A 16,037-nucleotide genomic window follows, 5' to 3' on the forward strand; every position below is an offset into this window, starting at 1 on the left:
ACTGACTGGCCCTCCTGCTTCCTATCTTGTGCCCACCAATCCATTCTCCACTGAGCAGCTCACGCACCCCTTGTCAAACACACACAGATCTGCCTCCTCAAAACCCATCAGGGGCCCTCTGCTGCCTTCAGGATGAGGCCCAAACACGGTTGTCAGAGACCTGCCTTCAGTCTCCAGGTTTCCCTTCCCATCACACTCTTGCCCTTCTCTCCCCCTCAGCACCTACCAGACTCTTCCTTATTCTTTCCTTGGATGTTGCCTCCTCCAGGAAGCCCTCCTAGACGATGACCAGCCTGATTTAGATGCCCAGCCTCTGTGCTACTTTACACCACTCCCTGAGTCCCCTTCTCTCTGCCCTTGTGCATTGTTTTATCATTTCCTGTTTGTGGGTGTGACATCCTCCTGGAGGATGAGCTGCATGAGGATAGGGACCACTCTCTCTTGGCAGTTCCAGCACACAGCAAGTGCCTTGCTCAGCCCCCTTCCTGCTCTGTAATTCTCCTGGTTCCCATTTCTTCCTCTCTGTCTCTTTTTATTGTCTTCCCAACCTCTCTCCCCCATGTCTACGCTCCCAGCTTCTCCCCACCCCTGCTTCTCTGTTGTGTCCACCTTTCCGTGCTTCGAATCTCCGTGTCTGTGTCCTCCCCACACGTCTTCACCAACAGGCACCCCTACGGCCTGCCTTTCCCACTCTGCCCCCCTCCCCTCCCCACACCATGTCCACTGCTCCTCATGCCTGGGTCCTCTCCCCCTCTCTCCTCTTGACTTTCATGGTTTCTCTCTTCCAGCTGTCCTCCCACTGCGTCTGCTTCTCTGTTCCTCCTGCCTTCTCATCTCTCTGTGTGTTTCCGTCTCCTTCTGCCTGTCTCTGTGGCTCTGCCTCTCTTCTCTGTCTCGCTCATCCTTCATCCCCCTCCCCCTTTCCCCATGGCCTCTGTACAGCGCACACAGTGCTGACTTGGGCATGAGGGAGTGCTGGGCCAGGTGGGACCTTGCCCCGGGGGTGTCATCTTTCCTTCCATATCTGAGGGGTGCGGATGGGTGAGCCGCCTGGGAGCAGGCACATCTGGGCCTCTGAGAGCTGCGTCCTCGACCAGAGATGCCATCACCTGGGCAGCAGCCTCTCCGTCCGTGACCCACTCTGTGAGCTTGCGTGAGTGTGTGTGGGATTGTGGGTGTCCGTATGTGTGCTGCGAGTCTGTGGGATGTATGCAAATGGATGATGAAGTGGGGAGCCTCAGATCTGGGTTCAGAGAGGGAAGCCCGGGTCAGCCTTCTCCCAGAGGTCTGCTCCCCCAGCTCTCTCTGCGGCCATAACAGCAGACAGGCACATTCAGCCACAGCGAGGGCAGAGGCACGCCCTGGTAGGGCGCCCTGTCAGACACTGCACGTGACAGCTGTGCTCCAGAAGCATCGTCCGCTCTCACATAGTGCAGTGGTTGAGTGCCCGGCTCTTGAGCTGTAATACCTGAATTCCAATTCCGGCTCCTCCACACGCTATCCGTGTGATCAGGACAGTTGCTTGAGAGCTGTTACGAGATCTCAGTGAGAGAAAGCACTCAAGTAGTGCTTCCACTCCACGAATCCTGCTGTTACTGTTAGAAAGCAACAGCGTTCCCATCATTCAATCCTCTGCTTTCTGTTGGGTCCTCATGATATTCTAGTCAAGGTAAAATGAACAACTGTTGTCATCCCCATCTCTCAGAAAAGGAACCTGAGGCTGGGCAAGACCACGCGGCTTGCCCAGCCTCACGGCTAACATGCAGCAGAGTGGGCCCAGGGCCCAGGGCTGACTACCCCTCCTGCACTTTCCATAACGCCGAGCGTCCGCCTGAGCGGCTTGTGGATTAGGGCTCCTCCCGGCACAGGGAAGGGCAGCAGGATGCCTGAGGTCCAGCTCGACATTCGCCGCATATGAGCATGGAGCTTGCCACAGCCCCAGAGCCTAGCCAAGCCATGGTTTGCTCGGTATACAATGGGGCCACAGAACTATCGATTGGTAAACATTTTATTTAAGATGAAATTTTTTGTTTATTTTAAGATGAAAAACGTTGGGGAAAAAAAGAAAAAAAAAGCCTGCCATGCCGCCAACCTCCAACAGAGGGCGTGAGCGGTCCCTTGGACAGAGCCACTGGGACCAGGGAACCTTGAGATCCTTTAGCATCTGCGTCACACCTACGTCAGTGGTTCTCCAAGTGTGGGTCCCAAACCAGCATCAGCTTCGCCTGGGAGCTTGTCATAAATGCAGATGCTTGGGCCCCACTCCAGGCTCATTGATTCAGAACTCTGGAGGTGGGGTCCAGCAGTCTGTTTAAAGAACCCTCTCGGGGATGGTGAGAACCACTGATTTACATCAGAAGGTATGGTGAGCAATAACAGGTGAGAAAGTGCTTTATAGACTATGCGAAACCTATCGGAAGGAGTTGTTTCTCTGTCCTTCTCCTAGGTAGCGTAGTTGGATTTTAATTTGGGCTTCAATATCTTAACCGGAGGACTTTAGAATCTTTCCTCTGAAGACAGGCAGATTACAAGCATGGCAGGGAGCAGAAGGATGAAGGGAGGTGGCCTGAAACAGCTCCGGCAAGGGGCCCCAGGTTTGACGGTTCCTGCTTTGGCTTGAAATTGTGTGCGATCTCAGCGGTTCCAGGGACTGTCCTGGTTTAGCCCCACTCACCAATCTGGGGCTGAACCTCAAGATACCCCCAGCAGTGGGAGTGGCCAGTATCCTGACCGCCTCCTGGGAGACAAACGCTTCTCAATTTGGAGAGCAAGGATGGGGCCTCAGAGACTGGGAGAAAGGTGTCCAAGATCCACTTACAGCCCAGTGGACTTTTCCGGGTGCCTCTCAACCAGACCAGTCCCTCCAGTGCCCCCACAGGTCCTGATCGCTCCTGTCCCTCTGTGCCCGGCCCTCACAGGTCCTGATCACTCCTGTCCCTCTGTGCCCAGCCCCCACGCCCCAGGAATGCTCTGCTCCATTCTCCTCCAGGCTGGCCAGATCCGGCTACACTTCAGGGCTCAGCAGAAAACCCTCTCATTCCAGGGAGACCCCCTCCCAACTCCCAGACACTCTGTCCTCTCCTTCCACTGCGGTCGGGCACTTACCAGCTTGTCCATGTTGAATACCCCGAGGCATCTGTCATTGCTGCGTTTCAGTCCCTTATCGTCTGTAAAGAGCAGGCTTTAGACCAGATGGTTGCCAAGGACTTGTCTGCCTGCTGCAAGATGTTCCGAACTTAGTTCACAAGAACAAGGCTTGTCTCCCTGAGTCAGGGCTGCCCTTAGTGTGTGCAGGGCCTTGGGTAAATCTGTGCATGTGGGGGACCCATGTCTACATAAACAATTTGATTTTAAAATGCAATGCAAAACTCAGCCTATATGAGGTATTGTGATTTACTGATGAAGATGTAAGGTGGGTGGAGAAAGGGCGCTCACATTTTTGATCATTGTCCAAACAGTGCGCCTGAAGATTCTTCGTGGCGTCTAAGAGCCATCTTTTCCTGTTCAGGTCCAGGAACCATCTCTTCGTGTTCTTTATTGTTAAATATGTCATTCCTGGTTAATTTCTTTATTTTTTTTAAAGATTTTATTTTTTTCCTTTTTCTCCCCAAAGCCCCCCAGTACATAGTTGTATATTCTTCATTGTGGGTCCTTCTAGTTGTAGCATGTGGGATGCTGCCTCAGCGTGGTCTGACGAGCAGTGCCATGTCCGCGCCCAGGATTCGAACCAACGAAACACTGGGCCGCCTGCCGCGGAGCACGCGAACTTAACCACTTGGCCACGGGGCCAGCCTCCCTGGTTAATTTCTTATCTCCCACCAAGAGAAAAAGGTGACAACACTGTTATTCACAATGCCATGGCTCATAGGGACCTGTTTGTATCGAAACAATATGGGTCTTCTTGCCTCTGCAGTTCCCCTTTTATTTAAAGCTGGCCGCATCATTACTCATGATGCTGCGTCATCCATCGTGTTGCCCATGAATACCGGCTTCCAGTGACTCTCTCAAAGGGTTTTCGTGTGCTTCCCTGATGATGGGCATAAACACAAGTCTTACCCAGTGTGCAGGAGAATGAGAAGGATCCTTTGTTTTCTGGTCATAAATTGACCATTCAGAATGTTAGAGTGTAAATGACAGACACTTTAGGCCATGGAAGACCGCAGGGGGAAAGGGGGACACCTGGGTGCTAATGGAGATTGGCACCAGGGTAAAACATGCTTGCTGCCATTCCTACCACTCTTGGTGCTTAGACCAGAGGTGACACCATGATCAGACATGGATGGGCAAGAGCCACCACACAGACCCACACACAGGGCTCAAGCCCAAGGGTCAGCAGGGTCTGATGGTGGCTCAGAGGCCTGAACTTGTCCTGAGTCCCATGTGGCAGTCACTCAAAATCAGCATGTCAGCACCATTCTGGTGGCCCAGTCTCTCACGATCTCGATCCTGCGAAAGTGATATGATCCCAGCCTGCATGTGGAACAATCTGCTCCCAGACCACGTGTTGGAAATGGGACCTGGCCGCCCGGCTCTGGGACAGCTCCCCACGCGTGAGTCCTGAGCTCCTAGTGGGGCATTATCTAGCCAACCCCCTGCCTAGAGTAAAGATCAGAGAGCACCCAAAGGAGAGAAATGGGGGGCTGAGACCCAGACAGGATCCAGGCCAGGCTCCCAGGCACCTTGCATAGGTGGCACTATACGCCCCAGAAGGTCCCAGTACTGGAGGGGAACTTAAGAGGTTTTGAAAAAGGCGCTCCACTGTGAGGGCCTGTGAGGTGTAAGCAGTATCACCGTGGAGATCTTTACCCTCCTGGGAAGGACTTTGCTTTGTACTTCTTTCCATCCCTCCCTGCCTTGACCTTCTGTGCCCAATAATTACTTGTGGATGGGCTCACGCAGGTAAAGGCCAGCTGCAGAGTCTCCTCCTGCAAACCATGCTGTGAGGCAGTGCTTCTCAAGTTTAATGAGTCCCCTGGGCATCTTGTTCCCATGCAGATTCTGATTCGGTGGGGCTGGGACTGGACCCACACTCTGCATCTCTTAGAGCTCCCGGATGCTGCTGGCGCTGCTGGTCTGCAGACCACAGCCAGCAGCAAAGCTCCCCTCAGGTCTGGGCTTGCCTCCAAGGCAGGCGACACCTGCTTTCAGAAAGAACAGTGAGGGTGACTTGAGTGGTGGAGAGAACGCAGGGCTGTGGGTGAGAGGAGCTGAGCCTCCCCACCTACTTAGCAGCCACGTGAGCTTGTGTAAGAGTCCCCCCCACCCACGGTTAGCCCTGGGAGGGCTTGTGACAGGAAGACGCTGGCGGCTGGACCATGTGGCCATGTGGCCTAGCCTCCTGCCCCCCGAATCTTCCCTTCCCCTTGGGGCTGTCTCTCTTCCATTGCTGCTCCTTCCACCAGGATAATAGCATTAATTAGATGATTCATTTGACAAATACTTAACAGGCTCCTACTCTGTACCAGCCACTGTGCTGGGGGCTGGGGATATAGGTGGGAACAAAGCCAAGTTCTTGCCCCCCATAAGCTTTTGTTCTGTGGGGGTGTATGGGGCCTGGGATACAGACAATGAGCAAATTACGAGTAAATACATGTCAGGGGTACTAAGTGTGATGCAAGATGAGAGGTAAAGAGATGGGCTGGGGGCATTTCTGGGGTGGTTAGGGGAGGCCTGATTAATACAGTGACATGGGCAGAGCCTTAAGGAGGACAGGACAGGGTTCCTGCAGGGGTCTGGGGACAAGGAGCCCAGGTGGAGGGATGGTATGAGCCTAAATATCCTGGTGGAGGCCCGTGTGGGTGGACAGAATGAGAGAGAAGGATTCTGCGACCAATCCGTCAGAAGCTTACAAAGAAGCCAGTTTAAACATTCTTGGGCAGCTCTTCAGAGAGACATGAGCCATCAGATCTCTACCCTCAAACTCTTCCACAGCCTGGGCACGGCTTTCAGAAGCCAGCTATCCATTACCGCCCCTCCTCGTCCTCAGACTTCCTTCCAAAAGAACAAAATCCTACCGGGCACCCCTCGACGTGGGAAGATTAAGTGTTTTCTGCCATCATCAGAAATCAGGACCCAAGACTGAGAATTCGGGAGCCTTCCCTGTGCTGGCTACTGTAGGTCCACTGTCTGAATCCATCTTCACCACAGTCCTCGGGGGCCTTATCCCCATTTACAGACGAGGAAATTGAGGCACAGAGAGCTGGAGCCCAAAGTCATCCCAAGAGGCCGTGATGGAGACAAGACTCGACCTGGGTCGGCCTGGCTCCAACCTGGGCTCTTTCTGCCTCACCACGCGGATCTCTGCCTGTGGGGACATAGGTCCCTCCCTTGTGCTCCCCTCAGCACAGCTGGGACAGGTGCAGCTCCCACAGTCTTCACTGAGCCCAGGGGAGAAGAGAAGGAGAGCTCAAAAGCACCCCTCCTTTCCTACCAGTGGTTCCCCAGGCCCTCAGATCAGCCCTCCTTTGGGGGCACTTTTTTTGTTCCCAACATCTCAGCCCCCGGGCTTGTCTCAATGTGAAGATACCAGCTTATGGGGCACCACCCAGAAGTTTCCCCCGATGGCTTACAATATCATGATCAAGACGCAGAATAGCCCCCAACTCATTCTGTGGGGCCACAATTACCCTGACACCCAATCCAGACAAAGACATCCTAAGAAAGGAAAACTACAGACCAATACCCCTTATGAATATAGATGGTCTGAGTTCCAGGTAACTGCTGTGTTTGCATGCAGGCACTTCACACGCAGAGTCCTCCGTGATCCTCCAACAACCCCAGGAAGTTGCACGCATTTTTTCAGGTGGGAAAGCTACGGCTTGGAGAGTCTAAGTGCTTTCTGTGCATCACAGCTCGTGAGCGGCACAGCTGGGATTCCAAGCACGGCTCTTCTGCCACACTGCCCAGCCATCCGCAGAGGGAAAGAGAAACAGCTGACCCCGCAGGTTTGCCCCCTTGTTCCGGTACCACCTCTTCTTGTCCAGGTGTCTCACCGGAGTAGCCTCTTCCTGAAGGTGAGACCCTTCCCAAAGCCTGCTGGGAAGGACAGACCCACTGGAAAACAACTCCTCAGCCAAAGAATACCCATCAGCCTGGACACTGTGAGTGACGTGTGGAGGAAGAAGGTAGAGCCGGAGGGCTGTCTGTCAATGCCTGGGGGGAGCCTTCACTCTCTGCACTTTAGTCTTCTCATCTGCAAAATGAGGGCAAAACTCCAAAACACTCTCAACACCAAACACTGGGGAGGATGTGGATGACGGGCGCTCTCGTTCACTGCTGGCAGGAATGCAAAATGGTGCCGCCGCTTGGGAAGACAGTTCGGTGGTTTCTTACAAAACCAAACGTGCTCTTACCACGTAGTCTGGCAATTGCTCTCCTTGGTCTTTACCCAAATGAGTTGAAAACTTATGTCCACACAAAAACCTACACACAGAGGTTTATCGTAGTATGGGGGATCAGAATTGGCCACCCCAAAATGTGTCTCTTTGCCTTACCTTGATTATTTTTAAGAACAAAAAACTCTGAAAGAAACTTTGACCTCCCCACCTAACTGCCTAAAAGAAATTTAAGATAAAGCCCTGTCCCTAGGATAACTCTGGGTATGGGGAGACTGGGAGGGTCCTTGCTAAGCCCTTTCTTATCAAAGTTCTGTTTACCAAACATTTGCTTCCATTTCCATGTAAACTGCCTTGCTCCCCTTTGAAACCCCAAACCACCACTCCCAACATCCTCCTTTGTCTTTAGCTGAAGATGGTATTTAAGCTGGCAGCTTTGGCCATTTGGGCGAGTTACTCAGCTTTCCTGGGTTTCTCCCAGATATGCATGTTATAGAGCTTTGGTTGATTTTCTCCTGTTATTCTGGCTCATATCGATCTAATTCGTAGGCCAGCCAGAAGGACCTAGAGAGGGTCGAAGATTTGTCTTCCTCACCTGCGGTAGCTTATTCAGAATGGCCAAAACCTGGAAGCAACCCAGATGTCCTTCAGCAGGCGAGTGGATAGTAACCTGTGGCACATCCAGATAATGGAATATTACTCAGCATTAAAAAGAAATGAGCCATCAAGCCGTGAATAGTAATGGGGGAAACTTAATGCACATGGCTAAGTGAAAGAAGCCAACCTGGAAAGTCTACATACAGTATGAGTCCAATGATAAGACATCCTGGAAAAGCAAAGCTGTGGAGACAGTAGAAAGATCAGTGGTTGCCAGGGGTAAGGAGGAGGGGAGGGATGAACAGGCAGAGCCAGAGGCTTTTGGGGCAGTGAAATTATTCTGTGTGATACTATAATGGTGGATACAAGGCAATATGCATTTGTCAAAACCCATGGAACCTACTGACACCAAGACTGAACCCTAACGTCCGCTATGGACTTTGGGTGATAATGAGGTGTCAGTGAGGGTTCATGGATTGTAGCAAAGGTACCCCTCTGGTGCCAGATGGTGAGAGTTGGGGAGGCTGTGTCTGTGTGGGGGAGGGGGACGTGGCAACTCTTCTATACTTTCTGCTGAACCTAAAACTGCTCTAAAAAATAAAATTTTAAAAAATGGGGGCAAAACCACCCAGTGGTCTCAGGCTGGGGTAAACAAGCTAATGTCTGTAGAGACAATTTGTAGACGGCAAGTTGGTTTGTTATCAGGCATCGGAACTGTTATGTTTTTAAGTCCAAGTTGTGCCAACAATCTGCACAATCTGGGAGTTCAGGTAGGTCATTTAGATTTCTTGGGTCCCAGTGTCCTCACCTGCAAACCGGGACAATAATCCTTGCTCTTTGTTCCCGTCCCCATGACAACCTCTCAGAGAGTGAGTGGCAGTAATGATGACGAAGGGAGCCACCATTTATGTCTAGCACTGTGTCAAGCACTCTCTACACACGATCTCATGTAATCCTTGCAACCATCCTGAGTTTTCAGATGAGAAAACTACAGCATGGGGCTGGGGGCCATGGGGAGCAGGAGGCGGTGTGGGGATAGGCACCTTGCCCTGGGTAACACAGCTGGTCAGTGTGTTTTGGAAGACCCAGTGCTTGTACTCAACCTCCAGCTTCACCCTGTGCTTCCCAGGCTGACCCTGGAGGGCAACCCAGGGGGTGGTCCCATTGCCTGATCACTGGGGCCTGGCTTCATATTAACAAATGATGATCACAGCCAACATTTCTATAGGACTTGTATGAGCCAGGACTATTCTTCAGCTTGTGACATGCACTATCTCACTTAATTCTTACAATAACTCCGCAAGTAGGTACTATATCGTGCCCATCTCACAGATGAGTATACTGAAGCATGGAACTCAAGGAACAGAAAACGTCAGACCCAAGTGGGAGTGTGGGGACCAGCTGGCCCGACTCCTTTACTGGACATTCTGCCTCCTCCCTGGGTCACCTCAGGTCCTCGAGCTGTCAGTTGGGTCAGGTGTGAGTGAGCAAGTGAGTGTGTGTGTGTGTAATGCACACTGTGCTATACTGTTGCTGCAACCCTTCCTTTTGGGACCCACCAGATCAACGGCAGAAGGAGGCCACACCTGGGCCTCAGAGCTCTGTCTCCTGCTGTGTGCCCCCCAGGAGCACCCGGCAGTGCAGGCCTCTTCCACACCCAGAAGGACTTTTTGTTCCCAGATTCCAGGCTTGGGAAAGAAAGTCAGGAGCATGGAGTCTAATTTCCCCCTTCTCATGGAAGAGGCCTGTGGAGCAGGAATGGGCCAGGGCCTGGGAAGGGGGCAGACAGGAGTCCAGGGAAGGAAAGCATGGAGGGCCCGTAAGTACATCCCCTCTGTCCTGCCTCCCAGCAGGTGTGACCCAGGGAGAGGAGGGGCCAGTACCCCTGCAGTCACCTCCTCTTGGTATCCACAGGATCAGAGACCTGGTTTTAAGTGGGAGCCTCTTAGAGGTGTGGTGTGCTTATCGGAAACATAAGACTTTAGAACCAGCCAGATCTGAGTCCAAATCCTTTCTCTCTGCTCCCTGGCTGTGTGGCCTTGGTCGAATTACTCAGCCTCTCTTGGCCCCAGTTTCCTCCTCTGTCAAATGGGGATAATGATGGCAGCCACCTCAAAGGGCAAAGTCTCTACCTGGCCTGGGACAGGGACTGGCACAGAGTAAGGACTCAGATCGCATTAGCTGCTTTTCAGCTGTAAAATGAGATTTCTAACAGTACCTGCCTTGTTATGAAGGTTAAATGAGTAACATACATGAAAAGTGCTTAGGAAGGATCCTGGGCCCGAGAAAGTGCTGACCGTCTTCACTGTTAACATCCTCTTTCTCCCGACCCCTTCTTGTCCAGGCAGGGCACCTGGGGCATGAGGAGGGGGCGGCTTGACTCTAGGATACCAAGAGCAAAGCCGGCATTGTTCTCAGCTGCCTCCCCACAGAGGTGGAGGAAGGATGGGGCTGCAGGAATTCGTTAGCACCAATTAACACTGTGAGGCTCCCTTCTGCTCTCACCCTGCTCTGCCTCCCTGCTGGCTGGGGGCCTGGAGCCACATGGCAGGGGAAGCAGACAGACAGGGGGGTGAGGGGGATGTGGTGGAACCATCCGCTAAGGCTGGGGTGCCCCAGCGGAGGCCAAGCGGGTATTATTCTAGCTGCACAGGAAGGCTCTAGAAAGGAGCGAGGCGGCTATGGAGCATGAGGCAGGCCTTGCTCCTCAGGGCAGGACAAGTGCCTCTCCCACTTGGTGGTCCTCCTTGTGCATCTGACATCCAGAGTGGGGGTCATCCCTTCCCCCATACGACAGACACTTTCAGTTATAGTCCTGCAATGAAAGAAATCATAAAAATGGCTGGAAAAGAAACCAGACAGTGAAAATGCTTTTTTTGCAACTTCATATATATATATTCATGCCAATAAAAAAAAATCTAAAAATAATAACACAAAAAAGAAAAATAGTAATGGATTAATACTTTTTAATTACATTAATGTGTTTTTGAAAACCAAGAAAAACTTCTATCTCTATATTAGTCTGTCACAGTGGCAAATAATGACATTACAGCTTCTGCAGATCTGTGAATGACAACGGCCAAATTGATCTTCTCGAATTCATATTCACTGCACAGTAAAGCCCTATTTGTCCACCTATTTTTGCTTGTAATTCATTAAATACACTTTTTATTAATTTCAACTTTGAAAACTTACTTTCACAAGAAGTAACAGATGAATAAATAGTTAGGAAAAGTCTTAAACATAAGGATAGATTTAGTAGAGATTCTAAAAATCCCATTTCACACAAATTCCAGAAATTGCAATGCTTGTTTATATGTTTGTTTCTTTAGTATTGATTATAGTGGTTGTCAAATGTTTCTTAGAGTTGAAAATTTACAGTAAAATATCTTCACCAGAAATTTTTTTCACTCGCTCTGGTAAAACCTTCTGAAGTTTTTCTTCTCCAAAAATAGAAAAAATGGCTGAAAGAGAACATCGACGTGATCTGACCCACTGCTTTAGAAGGATGACAATGGAGGCCCTCAAGTTCTATTCCCCATCTTTACAATGGCTCTGTAGTCATTGATAATTTCGAATCTACTGAGACACGAACTACGCCAGAAGAAAGTCTGAAAGATTTCACTGTAATTAAATTGTTCTCTAAACAATTCTGTATAGAAGCTTAGTTTAGGTGTGTCAAGGCCCGCTGTATAATTGGGAGTTCTCCAAATGGACTTGCTTGTTGGAAACGATGTTTATTAAAGGGTAAGTAATAAGAAGTGGTAACTTACAGCACATGCCTTCCCCCCGACACACATTCAACAATAAACACAGCACAGCAATTACCTAGCACCTACACCACCTAAGGTTCGTAAGGGACCTTGGCCTGTAGTTTTCTTTTCTTGTAACATCTTTGTCCGGATTTGGTATGAGGGTAATGCCACCCTCGCAGAATTAGTTAGGAAGTATTCTCTCCTCTTCTATTTTTGGGAGAGTTTGAGAAGGATTGGTGTTGATTTTTCTTTAAACGTTTGGTGGAATTCACCAGTGAAGCCACTGGGTCCTGGGCTTTTTTGTTGGGAGGTTTTTCATTATTGATTCAATCTCTTCGCTTCTCGTAAATCTGTTCAGATTTTCTATTTCTTCTTGAGTCAGTTCTGGTGGTTTGTGTGTTTCTAGGAATTAGTCCATTTCACTTAGGTTATCCAGTTTTGTGGCACGTTCATATTCTTACAGTCTTTTTTTTATTTCTGTAAAGTTGGTAGTGATGTCCCCAATTTCATTTCTGATTTTAGTAAGGTGAGTCTTAACTCTTTTTTTCTTACTCAGTCTAGCTAATGGTGTATGTCAATTTTGTTGATCTTTTTGAAGAAACTACTTTTGGTTTCATTGTTTTCTCTATTATTTTCTATTCTTTATTCCATTGATCTCTGCTCTAATCGTTATTATTTCCTTCCTTCTACTAGCTTTGGGTTCAGTTTCCTCTTATTTTTCTGGTTTCTTAGGATGTAAAGTTAGGCTATTGATTTGAGATCTTTCTTCTTTTATAATACAAATATTTACAGCTATAAAGTTCCCTCTAAGCACTGTTTTTGCTGAATCCTAGAAGGTTTGGTATATTGTGTTTCTGTTGTCATTGTCTCAAAGTATTTTCTAATTTTCTCATTTCCTTTGGGATTTCTTCTTTGACCCATTGGTGGTTTAAGCTTGTGCTGTTTAATTTCCAAATATTTGTGAATTTTCCAGTTTTCCTTCTGTTGTTGGTTTCTAGTTTCATTCTGTTGTGGTCAGAGAAGATACTTTGGATGATTTTAATTTTTTAAACTTATTGGGACTTGCTTTGTGGCTGACATATGGTCGATCCTGGAGAATGCTCCATGTGCGCACCAGAAGAACATCTATTCTGTTGTTGGGTGGAATGTTCTGTATGTGCCTATCGGTTTATAGTTCAGTTTACAGGCTGGTTTATGGTTCTGTTCAAGTCCTCCATTTCCTTACTGATCTTCTTCCTAGTTGTTCTATGCATTACTGAAAGTGGGGTATTGAAATCGCCAACTACTATTGTAGAAATGTGTATTTCTCCCTTCAGTTCTGTCTTCATATATTTTGGGACTCTATTGTTAGATTCATATTTGTTTATAATTGTGTATATCTTCTTGATGAATTGACCCTTCTATGAATATACAATGTCCTTCTTTGTCTCTTACAACATTTGACTTAAAATCTCTTTTGTCCAATATTAGTATAGCCAGCCCAGCTCTATTTTGGTTACTACTTACATGGAATATCTTTTTCCATCCTTTCACTTTCAACCTATTTGCGTTTTCAGGGGCTTCCAGCATAGCACTGCTAGATTTAGCAAATAAAAATATAGGACACCCAGTTAGATTTGAATTTCAAGACACAGTAAGTAATTTTTTTAGTGTAAGTATATTCCATGCAATATTTGAGGTGCATTTATACTAAAAAAATTTGTTCTCCATCTGAAATTCAAATTTGACTAGCTATCCTATAGTTTATCCTAGAACCCTATTCTAATAAGAATATAAAGACATAGGCCCTGCACTCTGAGATCTTCTGATCTAAGGGGGAAATCAGGGCCCACCCTGGAGAGGCTCCCAGTTCAAGGAGGAAACACAATCCCTGTACAGGGAGCTTACAATCTGAGGAGAAGGGAGAAGAGAAGGGGAGACATGGCACAGTCTTCCCATGAAGGTAAGGGGGCGAGCCACACATGCCTTCCTGTCACCGTCCCTGCTCCTCCTGGGTCTCCCAAATTTCCCCCATCTACACCTCACTGTCCACCCAGTGCCAGCATCGAAAGTCCACCTTTAAACCCAGTGGGTAGGAGCTGGGGTGTCTCAGCCAGCCTGCTTTTGGAGACAAGGTCTGTGGGAGAACAGGGCACTCACAACCCCCTCCAGTCATCCACATTCCTAGGCATGTGCACAAACTCATGACATGCACTCCTGTTCACGCCCACAGGCACACCTTTATACCCATCCCCGTGCATTACCATACACACAGGCCCACCAATCACACTAGCGGGATAAACATGGTCTTGTACACTCATACCCACTGGCACATGCTCCACTCACACAGACACATAGCCCTGCACGCATCTGCATACTTGTCTACACTCTCTCAACCCTGCATATAAGGAAACACAGACCAAAGTCACAACAAACCTCATGTACTCTGCTTGTCCTCTCAGGCTCTGGATGTGTGTGTGTGTGCGTGTGTGTGTGAGCATTTTCCCCTGCTACCTCTATCTGGATGAGCGTCCTCCTCCACTCTCACACCCCAGCTGTCTGCCTCCCTCCCTGCAGGAAGGCTGAGGGAAGCTGGGCAGGGCTGGTCTCCAGGACAACCAGGGACTCTGCCCTGGAAGGAGAAGGTGCTGGGAGGCACGGTTGACTTTTGCCCAGTCCCTTGCTCTGAGTGGGGCTGAGGGCAGTGAGGAGAGTGGGGGCGGGGAGGAGTGGGATGACCATCTGGACCTGAGAGTGAGCTGCAGGCACTGTCCAAGTACTCCAAAACGGCAGATGGGCATCGCGGTGCCTGAGAGGAACTGGGAGGAGGGGCAGCCCAGTGTGGCATATGCAGGAGAACCTCTACCGCCCCCCACCCCCTTTATCTCCCTGAGCACCCTCAGATCTGACTGATTCTGGAAAACTCCTCTCAAAGCTCCTTTTCCCGGAACCCAACCAGTACTGAGGGATGGCCTTGTGCTGGGGGTGTGGGTGAGGCACAAACCCCTTAAAACCCTCCAGGCTCTGGCCTCCTTTGTGTGCCATCCCTTTGGGGGAATGTGGCCCCTCCTACACTCCCATTTAGGATCCTCTTCCTGGGGGCCGGTGGGGAAGGTTACTCTGCCGTGGGAAACCCAGAAGAGTGGCTGCTAATTTGTGCAAACCCCACAGCTTGGTGAGGAGGGCTGGGCTCTCCCCTCACGTCTAATCCATTAGTAAGAGGCCCTGCGTACGCCTGGCCCTGCCCTTCGGGTCCTAAAAGGCAGACCTGAACGGGAGGGGTTTGGGGAAGGCAGCTAGAGAGGACCCCGCCCAGCAAGAAGCAGAGACGAGGGAAATGGATTGTTTGTGAAGGACCGTGCTTTGCGAGGGAGCAGGCTGCGTGCTGCTCTGCTCCCTCATCAAGAAAGAACTTGCAGATCAGCGGCAAGGAGCGCAGTTAGCGGACAGCTTCCAGCACCTTCTGTCCGTGGAACGTGAAGCCCTATCTTCCCAAACAGTCCTCAGCCAGTGACTGAGCACAGCGAGTTTCAGGGCCCGCCTGCTGGGGTTGCAGCCCATCGCGGGACTCCTCGGAAGGCAGTCCAGCTCCAGAGTTCCCTGCTGGGGGCCGGGGGTGGACAGACTTTGGAGGATCTGCATCATGGTCTGAGGCCTTCCTTGCCAGTCCTGCTTCCTCCCTCCCTATCTTTCACAAGTTTGAGCTTCAACAAGCCTCTTGCACTCCTAATTCCGTCTCATTGTCTGCTTAACAGAAGACCCAAACTGACACAGATGCCAAGAGCCACAGTCGTCCGTGCGTGCGCGCGCGCGCGTGGCGTTTGGGGGAACCAGGGTTCCTCTTTGAGCCCTGGAGTTCTGAAGGAGGATGCGGGCCGCCTCGCCCTCTGGTGGACACTCCGTGGAACGACACCTCCGAAACGGGAGGCCCATGGGAAAGAGGAAAGGTTCTCTTTGCGGACTCAGGCTCATAGACTGTTCCCTGTGAGAACTTCAAAGATCACTGTACCAACGGGGAAACTGAGGCCGAGAGAGGGCAAGGATTAAAAACAGAAAAGCCCTTGGGGGACATCTTGTCACCACTAAGGTTATGTCCTCTGCCCTGCATCCTGTCCCTTCAGCTCTTCTTGTGGGCCCCAGCTCTGGTACTATCCACCTTGCCCCTATCTCCTCCCCTGGTAGCCGATCCCACCCATGCATCCTTTCCTACACTGGCCTTCATCCCCCTCCCCAGGACCACTGTGACAGCCTCTCCCCAAGCCCCTTGGTCCATCCACCTCTCCACAGCCAGGTGACCTTCCTGAAGCACAAGTCAGACCCCATTTCTTTCTGGCCTAGAGCCCACATGGCACCTCAGGCTGCCAGGCCCTCT

This window comes from Equus asinus, chromosome 2, assembly GCF_041296235.1.
Source record: "Equus asinus isolate D_3611 breed Donkey chromosome 2, EquAss-T2T_v2, whole genome shotgun sequence".
Taxonomy (NCBI): domain Eukaryota; kingdom Metazoa; phylum Chordata; class Mammalia; order Perissodactyla; family Equidae; genus Equus; species Equus asinus.